This window comes from Poecilia reticulata, chromosome 16, assembly GCF_904066995.2.
Source record: "Poecilia reticulata chromosome 16, P_reticulata-male-v2, whole genome shotgun sequence".
In the NCBI taxonomy this organism is placed as follows: domain Eukaryota; kingdom Metazoa; phylum Chordata; class Actinopteri; order Cyprinodontiformes; family Poeciliidae; genus Poecilia; species Poecilia reticulata.
Genome location: NC_088845.1, coordinates 26,252,400 through 26,265,806, shown reverse-complemented (window position 1 = coordinate 26,265,806; position 13,407 = coordinate 26,252,400). Strand labels below are relative to the sequence as shown.

Below are 13,407 nucleotides of genomic sequence, written 5' to 3'. Positions count from 1 at the left end.
TCACCTTTACAAACTCCATGAATCAACGCCACCTAGGACAGGTCGGCCGACCAGAAAGCAACCAATTACACAGCGGCCAGATTGACATCGGGTGGACAGGGCGGAGAGACGGATGGAGAAACGCTGAAAACACACCAAGGACGAAGGACCAGGAGAGAACGAGGGCACAGACAGATGGAAGGCCCTCAGGACCGGAGCACCAATGACTCTGAAGGCCAGCGCTAATCTGAGTGACTTTGGCTGATAGTCAAAGGAAATGCTGTTGATTAATATTTTACATAATCTGCTTTATTACAAATTAGAGTCTTAAATAGTTCATCCAACTGCGTCTACTTGACATGGAAGGTTTGTCTCCTGCCAGCATTTTCCACAATTTACAGCTTCAAGCAAGACGACCCTAAACTTACAGCTAGAACCTCAACATCCTAGTTTAGATCAAAGTATATAGACAGGGCTTATGCAGGTTTCACCAACTCAAATTCAAGGCTTTTAAAACCTTTTCTGAAGACTATCCTGAAAGAAATTTCACAACAAAAATGTACAGAAGAAAATCGTATATCTCGCGATGCTCTCTACAGCTTTAATTCCTGGAGTGCCAAGCTTTTTTGAACAGAATGGGTTGGCGACAGAACCGAGTCAACGGTGAAGACAAATGTTCATCCAACTGGCAATAAATTTGCATGTAAAGACGCAAAAAAAAAACAAAAAAACACCTGGCTACCTAGCAAGGGAATGTTAGCAGCTCATTAGTGGTAGCTTCAACCGTCTCAAGTCACAGAACGCAATGAAGATGTCTCAAACTTTTGAGAAAGAAAATGAAAAACGAGTTAGAATATACAAGATTAAATAGTCCTGCCACGACAAAATTTAAGACCTGTGATTAACGTACCTCATTTTAAAAAAAGAATTCATGACATTTTAAGGCCTTAGTTTTACACGCAAGTCTTTTTAAGGACGTGCAGGCACCCTGGTACATGTGTTAGAATGGCTCAGACATAAATGAATTTACAATCAGTGGCAAGACAAAAAGAATGTTCACATCAAATCTGATTAACATTAAGCCATTTAGCAAAAGAAGCATATGCAAGGATTCCTCTGCAAGGGGTCACTACCACGAACACCACAGGTCTGAATACTAACATGCACCAGACTTTAAATCTTATTTGTTAAAAGATTATTTATTTCCTTCCACTACTTTGTGTTAAAACGATCCACGTCAAATACATTGCAGTTTGTGGTTGTAACGTGACAGACTGTGGAAAAGTTATTAAATAACACGCTAAGGCAGCGTAAAAACCCTCCACAGTCTATTGTTCAGCATCGTCTCAGATCGATGGAGGAGTTTGAGTTGGCTAGGAAATCAAAACTCCGTCCCAAACACCTTTTTTTTTCTATGTGTAATAAAAGCGAGGAGGATGAATCATTGTTGTTTACAAACCTCCTATTGTGGGATCAGTTTCAGCTTTAAACTCAAACCTTTACAAGTAGACTCTTAAATATTTCTTAACGCGCTGCCTGGAGAAACAAAACAAACAACAAAAAATAAAAAATAAAACCCCCTCCGGAATACAAAACAATATTTGTTTGTTTCCTGGTATATTAAGACTTCCTCCCACACACAGCTGAGCAAACTTTAGTCAGATTTTCAGAAAACACACCAAATGTCAGCCGCTTGTAATCAAGAAGCTGCCGTCTCTGTAATCCGGTAGCGCGAGGACGGCGCTGCGTGTTTTAACTGACAGTAACCTGAGCAGATAAGACGGGCCAGAAGTCAGGAAAGTCAGGCGGAGTTTATTCTAACAAAAACACTTTTGTGCAAAAAAAAAAATTAAAGGACGAAAAACAAATATTTACCCAGAGAAACATGCCACATGTTAATAAACCGAAACAAAACTCGGTATATGACAGGATGAGACACAGAAATGAACAAAAACTTAACATGAAGCTTTTAATGATCTATCCATCTATTTATCACGATTATGTAATTTCAACCACAATATGTTTAGAAGAAGGCTGCTCCTGTAGCATTAGGGTTAGCGTAGCTGTTTTAGCATTGTTGCCATAGGTTCAAATCCCAGCCTGTTTTTTCTTTTGATATGAAGTTTGTATGCTCTCCCAGTGCATGTGTGGTTTCTCTTTGAGGTTAATTATTCTCTCTAGTAGTAATGTTAGCAACTTCAATTACAGCCATGAAGCAAAAAAAAAGAAAAGAAAAATTTTTTGTTCTTTTTTTGTTCATAATCAACAACTGATGAAAAGTTGCTTTTATATACATGCATGAATAAGTTCCTCACCAGTGTATTTGCATCAAGCTGATTCAGCCACCACCATGCTTGACAGCTGATATCGTTTTCTTCTGTTTAAACGCCTCAGATTGATGTTTAAACAGATCTTTAGTCAATGTTACGCAACAACTCAAACTTTTCGATTTTTATTTAGTTCCTTCAAGTCATTCTGTGCCCTGGTCAGTTCATTTATTTTCATGCCAGCAAAGAGAAACTACCAGAAATAAGTCCTGATCACCAATCAATTCTTTATTTTGAAAATGATTGCAGTTGTAACGTTGGGCTAAACATTCTGCCCTTTAAAAAGGAGAGTGGTTAAAAATAAATTAAGTAAAAGTAAAAAAATAAATCATGACATCCATGTCCCTGACCATAACTGTGAAAACATTTTCTCATAAAGGGGTCATTCAGACAGAATACTACAACAACAAATCCTCCCCCAAAACAATGAAATACTGTAGAGAGGGCTCAAGAGGTGACACACACACACGCACGCACGCACGCACGCACGCACGCACGCACACACACGCACACACGCACACACACACACACACACACACGCACACACACACACACACACACACACACGCGCTGAGTGGAACTGGTCAGAGGAAACGCAGGTCAGTGTCCTGCTCTCAGCTCTTTTTCTGCTGACAGAGGATGACCTGGAGTGAGAGTAATCTGGTCCACACTAACTCTATCTACCTCCAGTCCCCCAGGTCCGTGCCCCCGGAGAGACGGAGGGAAACACAAAGAGAATGAGACAGAGGGGAGGTGAAGAGGGAAGAAGGAGGTGAAGAGGAGACCGGAGGGAGGCGAAGAAGAAAAATATATATAATGAAGAAAACTATCCCGGCTTTGATCTCTCAAGGCGGCTTTCTCCTGCTATTGTTGAAAAAACGGAGTGCGGTAAAAAAGAAAAGAAAAAAGAAAATCTTCAGCTACTGTATTACTGGAGATTAAAATATAATTTTTTAAACACAAGTTTAGTTTGAAATTTGTATAATTTGTAAAAGCTATGAACCTGTATCACAGCTGCATTGCAGTGCAATATTAATTTAAAAAGTGAAAGTGCTGCATTTATTATACATAGAGTGATATATTTGAACTGCTTATTTCTATTTATTTGGACGATTATGGTGTGCAGCTAATAAAAACTTAAAATTGAACTTCTCAGAAAAATTGAATATGACAAAACAAAAAAGAAGAATTTTTTGAAACAGAAATATACGGTTATGGCTTCCACGAGCAGAATGCTGACTTGACAATTGTCTAGCAGACTGCACCTCCACAAAGGGGGTAAAAAAAAATCAAGCCAAAAAGCGAGCACCTTATCCAGCTGTAATAATGGGAAGTTAAGTGGAAGGAAAACCTACAGCAGAGAAAGATGCACAAGAAACATAGATAGTTCCCAGCAGCTGGAGTAAAGCTGGAGGTTGTTGCCAAAGCAACCACGGCGTACGCCACATCTTAGCAGAACCACAATGTGCTCCCGTCCATGCCATGCTGCACTGATGCAGTAATTCACACCAAATGAGAATCCACAGAGTTCTGAATGCGAAAACTTTACACACTTTTCAGTCGGCCTGCATTTACGCATTAAAAACCTTTCGGTTTTGAGTTGCATTTAATGAATTCTTAATGACATTAACATTTACAGAGATGTGCCTTTATTTGATCTACATCTCCAGGAGCTGAAATTTAGTTTTTTTTTTTATTAGAACATTTAAACAATTAAAACCAAATAATGTTTTGACTTATTTCTGCAGTCCAAGTTCATTTCTGAACATGAGTCCAAAACATGAGCGCTAACCATTTCCTGAAGGCTTTATTAGACACTTAGAGGTTTCTCCATGCATTCAGCAGCTTTTGCAGAAAAAAAAAAGAAGATCTTCGTCTCAGAGCTCAACCCCTGCGCCTTGAATCGTGAGGGCAAACTGAGAAGAGAATCACCTCGCGCGATATGCACAGGCTGCTGGAATTTTCCATGGCTGGCTGTGGATTAAAAAGAGCAAACGTGTGGGAGGCTGATGCCGCGGCTAACAGAAAAAGACCCCCCTTCTTCTCCGATCAAGCTCGGCGCGCCAGGCAGAGGGGGTCCGACGGCGAAAGGCCTGAAACACCTGACGACTGGTGGGGTCACATCGCTGATTGGATGTCGTGGATAGAGCATCACCAGACGCATCGTTTCAGGTTTGAAAATGACTAACCAGATATGACTAATGCATTACTTTGGCTTGGAGAGCGGTTATTTCCCCTCATGCTGCAAATCAACAGCTATTTGCGACTCTCCAGATGAAGGTCAGGAATGATCCCGGCGTGATGGCCAGGATGCAGCAGGAAAAAAATAAAGAAATGAACGTGTATGAGCCTCAGCCTGGAGTCCAGGGAGGTTGACATATGGAAACAATAACAAAGATTATAACACCCTCCTCCCTCCTTTTCTTCTCCAACTCTCCCCAGAAGACGTCCGTCCTCTTGTTTTCTGTCCCGTTCCCTTCTTCCTCCCTCTCGCTCGTCTTCCTCTCAAAAAGCTCTGGAGGTGGACCTTTGATTGCTTCTTTAATTAGCAACGTCAGGCAGCTCTGTGGATTTACTGGCGATGTCAAACTTCTGCAGATAATTGCGTGCCTCTTCCCTTTCTCCCTCCCTCCATCATCCCTCCATCCTCCTTTCACATCCCCCCCCTCCACTTCTTCTCCCGGCTCCCCATCTATCCCTCTCAGTAACTCTCCCATGATTTAATGATTAATTATGGATGTGAGTTAGAGAATAAAAGCTTTTCGGCTAATCAAAATGAAATCCCCCCCACCCCACAATCCCCCACCACCTTTTTTTGGGTAATTACAGTGTGAAGATAATGTTGCTGATGTCTTTTTGTTGCCGGGGCCCGGACGGCGCGCTGATCCGAGGTCCGTCATGGTGGATGAAATGAACATCGAGACGCGACAAACAAAGAAGGCGAAGATGGGGTTCTTTAAAACGTCGCAGCAGAAAAAGTCCAGACTTGGAAACAAACGGGGGAAAAGACCAACCTGATGACGCTAAAAGAATGCTTGTCTTTTAAATGTTTCGAATTAGATGCTTAAAGATAAAACTTTTTTTTATTAGTTAATCAAAGCAACAATTTACCCAACATTGTGTCAGGGATACAATGGCTAAACCTGAACTGTCACACCCAACTTTCATTTGATTTAAAAAGTAAATGTTTCTGAGTGCTTAACTGCAGGATAAGCACCTTGAAGCGCTGATCGTCCTGAACGTTGCCTTTTTATGGCATTTTTACTGCATTTCAGACAAATGCAAACAAATTATGACAGAAAATTGAATATTGGTGAATCCGTTCCAGGTATAAAAGCATAACTGTGTTAGAGGTAGAATATTTTATTTATTTATTTTTATTTGTGAGATTTTTTACTACAAACATTTCTGTATGGGAGGTATAACAAGTATATATTCTTTGGCAAAAAAAAACCCCCTCCAAAAAACATATTTTCAAAACAATTTCTCAATTTTCAGTCACAAACTTCTACTTATTGGGATTCCATAATTTTGACACATTAGAGTGCAAAGGTGGGATATAAAAGGAAAAAAAAGTAAATGGTTTTCAAAACGTTTCATTAACAGATTTCTGAAAAGTTTACCAAGCCCACCTGAGCCAACACTTCATACAAACATTTGCTGCTGAAAAGTTGCAGGGAGTTCGGGGGACATTTTAGACTGAAGCTGTTGCCTATTCTTCAACAAACACAGCATCTATAATCAGCTGTTTTCAAGTCTTGTCACAAAATCTCAGATGATGTCAGGTCTGGACTTTGACTGGGCCATTCAAACACACCAATAGGCGTTGATGTAAACTGTGGGGGTTGTGACTCGTCTTTATGGGCCTGTTGGAAACTGCAAAGAGAGTTTCTTTGAAAAAACAAAAGGTTTCTTCTCGCCACTTGACTTGAATAAGTTTTACTACCAACAGATTCTCACACCTGAACTGTGGATCTCTTCACATTGTCTTGGCTGCTTTTCTGATTAATATTCTCCTTTTTCCTCCAGCCACTTAAGGTGGACAGTGTGTCTTAGTTGTTTCAGGTTGCCGATTGGAAATCTCAGTGAGACATTGAAACATTTAAACTTCCCACCGACTTTCTCCCTGACCGGTCTGCAGTGCCTGATCTTCACTATACCGTTTGTACATTAATGCTCGCTGAGAAACCTCTGAGGCCTTCACAGAACAGCTGGATTTAAATCGAGACTAAATTAACCATCCTTACGCCTCAGTTTTGTAATGGAGGCTGACAACAAATATACAACACTGTTGTATATTTGTGTAAAAAATATTTGTGTAAAAAAAAAACAACAACCCTGAAAACCATGTCTCATTTTCTTTTTATTTCACTACTGTACACTACTTTGTACTTTCTGCCACATCTCTGCGTTTTATTGGTTTAATTTTTTGTAATTTTCTTTCATTTCTGGAATCATGCCTGCTGTTTTTATAGCCATGTGATGCTTTGTTTGTCTCGTTAGCAAATACACTGGAGAAACACAAAATCTTACCAAATATTCTTATTCTCATTTCTATTGCAAATATCTTTTTTATTTTATTTTCCCATATCTTAAGTTATAATAAGGGACATAATAAGGAAAATAATCTACCAGTGGAACAAGCTTTTTCTTCTTTTTTTAACCATATTACAAGTTATAGTTTGGACAAAATGTAATGTTTCATGTAAGATTACTTTACTTATAACTTGTACTTAGTCATAAATATTAAGGAATTATTGACTTAAATCAAGCTCTCATATCTTGGTAAAAAGCTACTTATAAATTACTCTTGCCTTATTTCAAGTGTACCAAGATATTTGCACAAGAAACCTGACCGAAAATACAAGGTAAGATTTTGTGTTTTTGTAGTGTAAGGTGTTTTTTACCCCTTCTATCCTTCGTTTCTTTTTCTTTCTTTTTTTGCCTGTATAGACTTTGAAAAACTGTGTGTATGAACGGTGCTATGAAAACAAACATGCCTTGGCTTAAACCGTGTTGCTCCATCTCACAAAAATCCCCACAAACTACATAAAAACTTGTGGACAAAATGAGGGAAAAAAATAAATAAAAATTCTAGAATTCCAAAAACTTTTGAAATTTCAGTTCCAGTTCAGCAGGAGAAAGCATTCATAATGTCGCAGCAACATGGTCGACTCAGCTGCGTTAACCTTCAACGGAGAATATGAAGTAAAATTACAACACGACCGATCCCCGCTGCATCAACGCTCACCTACAGCTCTATGTAGAAAACGTAAGACGACACGTCCCTATTGTGTTTTTGTTTTCCCCCGCCGTGCGACTACGCAAAACACGCACCCATGGACGCACCGGCCCGTTTAGCCGAGCCTCTCCCGATCCCTCTCTGCCGTATTTACTGGGTGTTTACCTAAAAGAGGCATGCTGGAGATATTTATCGTCCTGATGGCTCTATATATAGGGCTGGAGCAGCTCGGTGAGAGGAGAGGCAGGCACAGTGGGAGGCTGCTTCTCTAATCTCCATCTCCAAGGCTGACAGGCCTGAGAAGGCCCTAATGAATGGCTCTTTTCATCTGCACGCCTGTGTGTATGTGACAGTATAAATATTTAGCAATATTGGAGTCAGCTCGTGATTTTACACAGATGGAGTGATTGATGGCTCAACCTCCCCCCCCAATCCTGACGCATGCCAAAGACCACGGTGGAGATGTTATATAAACCAACACAGCCTCTCTCTCCGTCATCGTCTCCGTATCTTTTCACACTGCCTCCTCTGCTCTACGCCTCCTTCCCAGCTTGTCTTCTCGCTGTCGATCCGCCCTCTGTGGCTCTGCCAATTTGCCTCACTGTTGAGTTTCTATCATACGGCGCGCCGTCTCTGCGGATGTACGACAGGGCTAAATCAGACGAAAACAAGCTGACAGGGAGGAAACTCTGAGAGGGGCGGCGATGAAATGATCTGCGAGGAACCGGCTCAGTATTACAAACTTATTAGGGAGTTGTTGTTTTTTTTTTTCATTAAGCTCTTGGAAACACCTTAAAAGTTGGTTTTTGTTGAGTTTCATGGCGTCGCGTGTCGCAGATGCATTCAAAAAAATTTTTAAAAAGTGAATATTAGCTACTTGTTATTCACCGTGTCAAAGAAAACTCATGAGTGAGAGCTGTTCTGCATGTATGGAGAGGGGAACCACACACACACACACACACACACACACACACACAATCCATGCACATAATGCTGTCATCTGTGTCAGAGAAAAGCCAGACCGAAGCCGTTTTGAGATACAACCACACACACAGACACACACATACTTTCTGCTGCCAATATGTCACTGAAACTCTAAGCAGAAATGGTGGGAGAATGCGCATGTATGTGTGTGAGCAGCGAGACTTTCGATGGTTCTCGACAGCCAACGTGGGGACACTTTGCGAGAAAAATCCAAAAAATTTCATCAGATTCCAAAGATTGATAAGAGCTACTGCATAAAAAGTTTCGAGAAAAGGTCAGGATAACGTGTGCGAGTTGATCTGATATATAATACATGGTAGTGAAGTTTTGTTTTGTGTGTGTGGTGTGTGTGCGCACCACACAGACTTTCTATCCAGCATCTCCTCAGCCAATTAAACTAAAACACAAGAACAAAATCCCTGAACAAATATATGAGGACTTCAAGTAGGGGTGTCGAAGATGTATTAACCTTGTAATTGCCTGTGTAAAATATGCTCCCCTTGGTAATGAAATTTCCTGCTTTAATTTGAAAAAATTGGGGAAATATCTCTGCTTTTTCTTCTTCTTCTTCCTTTTCTCCCCTCCTGCCCTCCCCATGATGTGTTTTCCCATTTAATTGCTTTTAAAACTTCAATCTCGAACGCCCCCTCAGCTCGTACGCGGGGAAAGGCCCAGTGCCGGACCGCCACATCTATTAATCTAACTGTCCTACGTCGGAATTAGCATTCAAATGTGATCGGTTCCACTGCGCCTCGCCCGCCGCTCGCAATTCCGACAGAATCCACTCCTGTGCAATAACTACAGCGCCCTCCAAGCTGCGCTCCCCCTGCCCCTTACCTCCCTCTGCCCCCCTTTTTGCTTTGAGAGCTATTGATTTTTATTTGTTCTGTAATGAGAACAATTAGTCTTGTTCCTGCCCTCTTTCATCTATCGTCTCCGAGTTCCCGTGGCAGTGCCACCCATCCGGCCTCCGCCTTCAAACCCAGCTGGAGATTTGTTCGCCGGGCAGAGGACAGGCGCCGCGCGCAGTCTGAGTCACAATCACAGTGAAGAGAGATAACAGAGGACATTTCTTGCTCTTTTTCATCCGACTGTGGCCTAAATCTTTAATGCGCAGCTCCAGTCGGAGCTGTTTGAGGAACGACGCTCTCGGGTTCGGAGTGGGAAGACGAAGACTAAACTAAATTTTGACGGACTGCGGCGCCTTGAAAAGTTACTCAAACTCAATTTATCCGCATATAGATGAGGCAGCCCAGCGTAGAAGGTGTTTGTGAAGTGGAAGAGAAGCAAGGTGCATTAGTAGTATCTCATTTTTACTTTGACACTCCAAAATAAAATGATTTGGAACTTTCTGGTCAACACGCAGAATGGAAAAGTAACACAGAACAGTCTCCAGGGTGAAACACGGTGGTGGCAGCATCATGCTGTGGTGATGCTTATTGTTCCCCAGTGGGAACAGGGGACAATGCATGGAGTTAAATACAGAACGACCCTTTAAAGTTGACTGTTACCTGAGAGCGATGACAGAGGTTTAACTTCTGGCAGAAAAATGAGCCTAAATAAGCAATTATTCAATTCAATTGTAAAATTTAATTCAATTTAATTCAATTAAGTTTATCCAACTTAGTTTATTAAGTTGATTTAATTTGACCAATTTAAGTCAGTCTTGCTCAAATCATTTAGTTACTTCAGATAAAGAAGGAAACTAATAAGGAATATGTTCTTTTAAAGGTTTTAGTGGATCTAGTGGTCTTTGTTTGAGGGCAGTCAGACAGAAAACCAGGTCATGACAGAGAAGGAAGACGTGCAGCTAAGGTCATCGGGTCGGGAATCGAACCTGCGATGACTGCGTCGAGGACTAAGGTCTCCTCATGTGGGTTGTGCTTTTCCCCTTCGCCACCACAGCGCCCTGGTTGGTACTGGATCTGCCCCTGGTGAAGCTTGTGTCGTGACGTCAGATACGAAAGCGGCATTGAACTTGATTTTTTCAAGTCAAAGTAAAAAGTTGCTTTAAGTTCAAACGCCATCACTAAGCCAAAGGAATTAAGTGAGATTAATGTAAAAGAAAAAGTCGATAACATAAACTACAGCCCAAATACCCTTTCTAGAGTGTAGAACTACATCTGAGTATTATTAAATGAAAGTAACTTAATATATTAGAATGGCCCAGTCAAAGTCCAGGCTTTAATCCAAGCCAGAATTTGTTCAAAGACTTAACCTTGCTTCTTCAGTCTGAATGAATTTAATATATGGGCTAAAACTTCAGACGGATTCACCTCCAATCTATATTTGTAGCATACTTTTGAACACCATGCATCCTATTTTCTTCCCCTTTCAAACTGTTCAACTAAATTGTGTTGGAACACCACGAAAACCCTTATTTAAGAGAAAATATGACAAAGATCCAGTTTTATAAATACTTCTGCAGGGCACTAGATCTCTTTAAAATTTAAAGAAAGTTTTTCAAGTGTTTTTTCCTCCTTCACCAAATTGATTTCCATTACAAAGTCTGGATTAAAACTCCCAAGCAGGACGTAATATAATAATGACAAAAAATATCTTATCTGAATAAACTCCTTATTAATCACGGCTGGAGTAAAACAGGAACGAATTGCCTCCTATCTATCATGCTGGATGTCTAATCTCTCATTTTATTAAAAGGCTGATGTCTCCCCCGTCTACCCGGCCGACTCTAATTGATGTGGTTAAAAGAAATTACTACACTCCAAGTCCGTCGTGGCTGGTGTTAACATGTATCATAAAATGTGAAAACATAATAAAACACTCAGATCTATCCATTAGGAATGCTTTAATTTCCGCAGAGGCAGGCAAGTGGCAGGCAGGGCTGACCGACCAGCAGCCGTCAGCGTGGCTTTAGCCTCCATAAACCACCTGATTGACAGGGTGATTTGTGACTGACTGGATAAGCGACAGGCTGCTTTCAACCTGTACACAAGCAACGCGCGCCGCTGCTGCTGCTGCGTTCGTGCGCCGTGTCGGGTCCTGTTGCAGCCGAGGCTGGAGAGAAATTAAGCATCTGAGAGGGCCCATTTCTCTTGCCAAGCTGCCTGAGCCTTACTTACCCTAATGATGTATAATAGCCTGCAACTACACTTAACCTGAGTATTACTGTGGCAAAGACTGAGTGGAAGAGGCACAAACACACACCCTTAAACACACATGGCTCACAAAGAAAGTGTGGTTTTCTTCAGGACTCTGGCAGACAACGACTCGGCACCAGGCCTGGTCACCAATACCAAAAACCCGCAAATTAAAGAGCTTTATGTTAGAATCCAGAGAAAGTGCTGGAACAAGTGGAAGTTTCCTCTGACCGAAGCACAGAGTATTAGCACTGACCGTCTCGCCGCATGTTGCTTTGTACTGCCACTCAGCTGGCTGAAAGATAGCTCCTACACTTTTACTCGATTACCATGAGAATGTCATACCACATTCTCAAAAACTCTCAGTCAAACTGGGAGTGTGGCGTCCATTTGTGTTAATGCCGTCTTGAGCCAATGCTTTGCAGAACTACCTTTTTGCTGCATTTACAGCTCCAGGATTATGAGCTATGTCTCTACTGGCTTTGCATATCAAGAACCTAAAATGTTTGTTTGTCTGATTGTTTTGTAATGATGTCTTGGCTTTAGTGGTACTTATTGAATGAGAAATAGGGAAGAAAGAAAAAGGGATAAGCAAATGGCCTGAGAACGTGAATCCCACTCAGAACAACCGCGTTGAGGACTAAGGCCACTTCACATCATGAGCGCTCTCTACTAACTGAGCCATCCAGTACCCTGACACTGAAATATTTGACATTTTCTTTTGGCAAAGTTGCTCACGCTCGATTCAATTAAACAGAGAGTCTCTGAAGAACGGTTTTCAAGTCACTCTACTATAGTTGTTCTCAGCCTATGGTAAACGGTGAATGGCCTGTACTTGTGTAGCGCCTCATCAAGTCCAGAGAACCCCAAAGCGCTTCACACTACCTTCAGCCATTCATCTATTCATGCACACATTCACATGCTAATGGTGACAAGCTACTGGATAGTGGTCACATCTGCCCTAGGCGTGGCCGTCTGACCACCAGTAAGCAAGGCGGGTTAAGGCTATGCCCAGGACACAATGACAGTAGCGAACAGAGTGGGGACTGAACCAGCAACCCACCTACTACTGGATAAACTCCTGCCACCACTGCCACATTTGCCTCAACACAAGTTGAGGCAAATAAATACTGTTTTATGTCTGTCTAATTCTGACATTTCAAATAAGATAAATTAGAATGTCAATAGCAGGAGGCGAAGCGACAAAGGGGCGATGGTGGTGACTATGGTAGGAGTTCTTCCCGTAATCGGTCAAGGCTCCGACCATCTTCGTCGGTGTGTCTTTGGGCAATACACTTCAGGGCAGTTGTAAAATTCAATTCAATTTAATTCAATTAAGTTGAATTAAATTCAATTTCTGACCAGCTGGTGGTCAGAAGGTCAAGTGGCGCTGGTGCATGGCAGCCTCTCCTCTGTCACGCTGCCCAGGGCAGCTCTGGTTAAAATCAAATATCTTCCAGCCATCAGCGTGTGAATGTGTGAACGCATGAATGTAGTGTGAAGCACTTTGGGGTTCTCTGGACTTCATAAAGTGCTACACAAATCCAATCCAATTACCATTTACCAAGGTGCAGGAAAATTGATACTTTTATTCAAGACTATCATCATGCTGTGACGATCTCACAGCAACCCATGAATTCCTGACACATTTGGGAATGAAAGACCCTCAAATCTCTTTCCATCAAATCGCATCTAGATGAAGGACGACAGCTGTATCCCGGTTTTCTCTCTGATCCCTCACTCACACGTCACTCAGCTGCTGACTCAATCTGCG

The 13,407-nt window shown here is 41.6% G+C and overlaps 1 protein-coding gene across 1 annotated transcript in view; it reads right to left on the bottom strand.

Annotated features, from left to right (window-relative positions):
- Positions 1–13,407, bottom strand: part of znf407 (zinc finger protein 407) — a 192,614-nt gene that overhangs the window by 7,617 nt on the left and 171,590 nt on the right. The window lies entirely within an intron of this gene.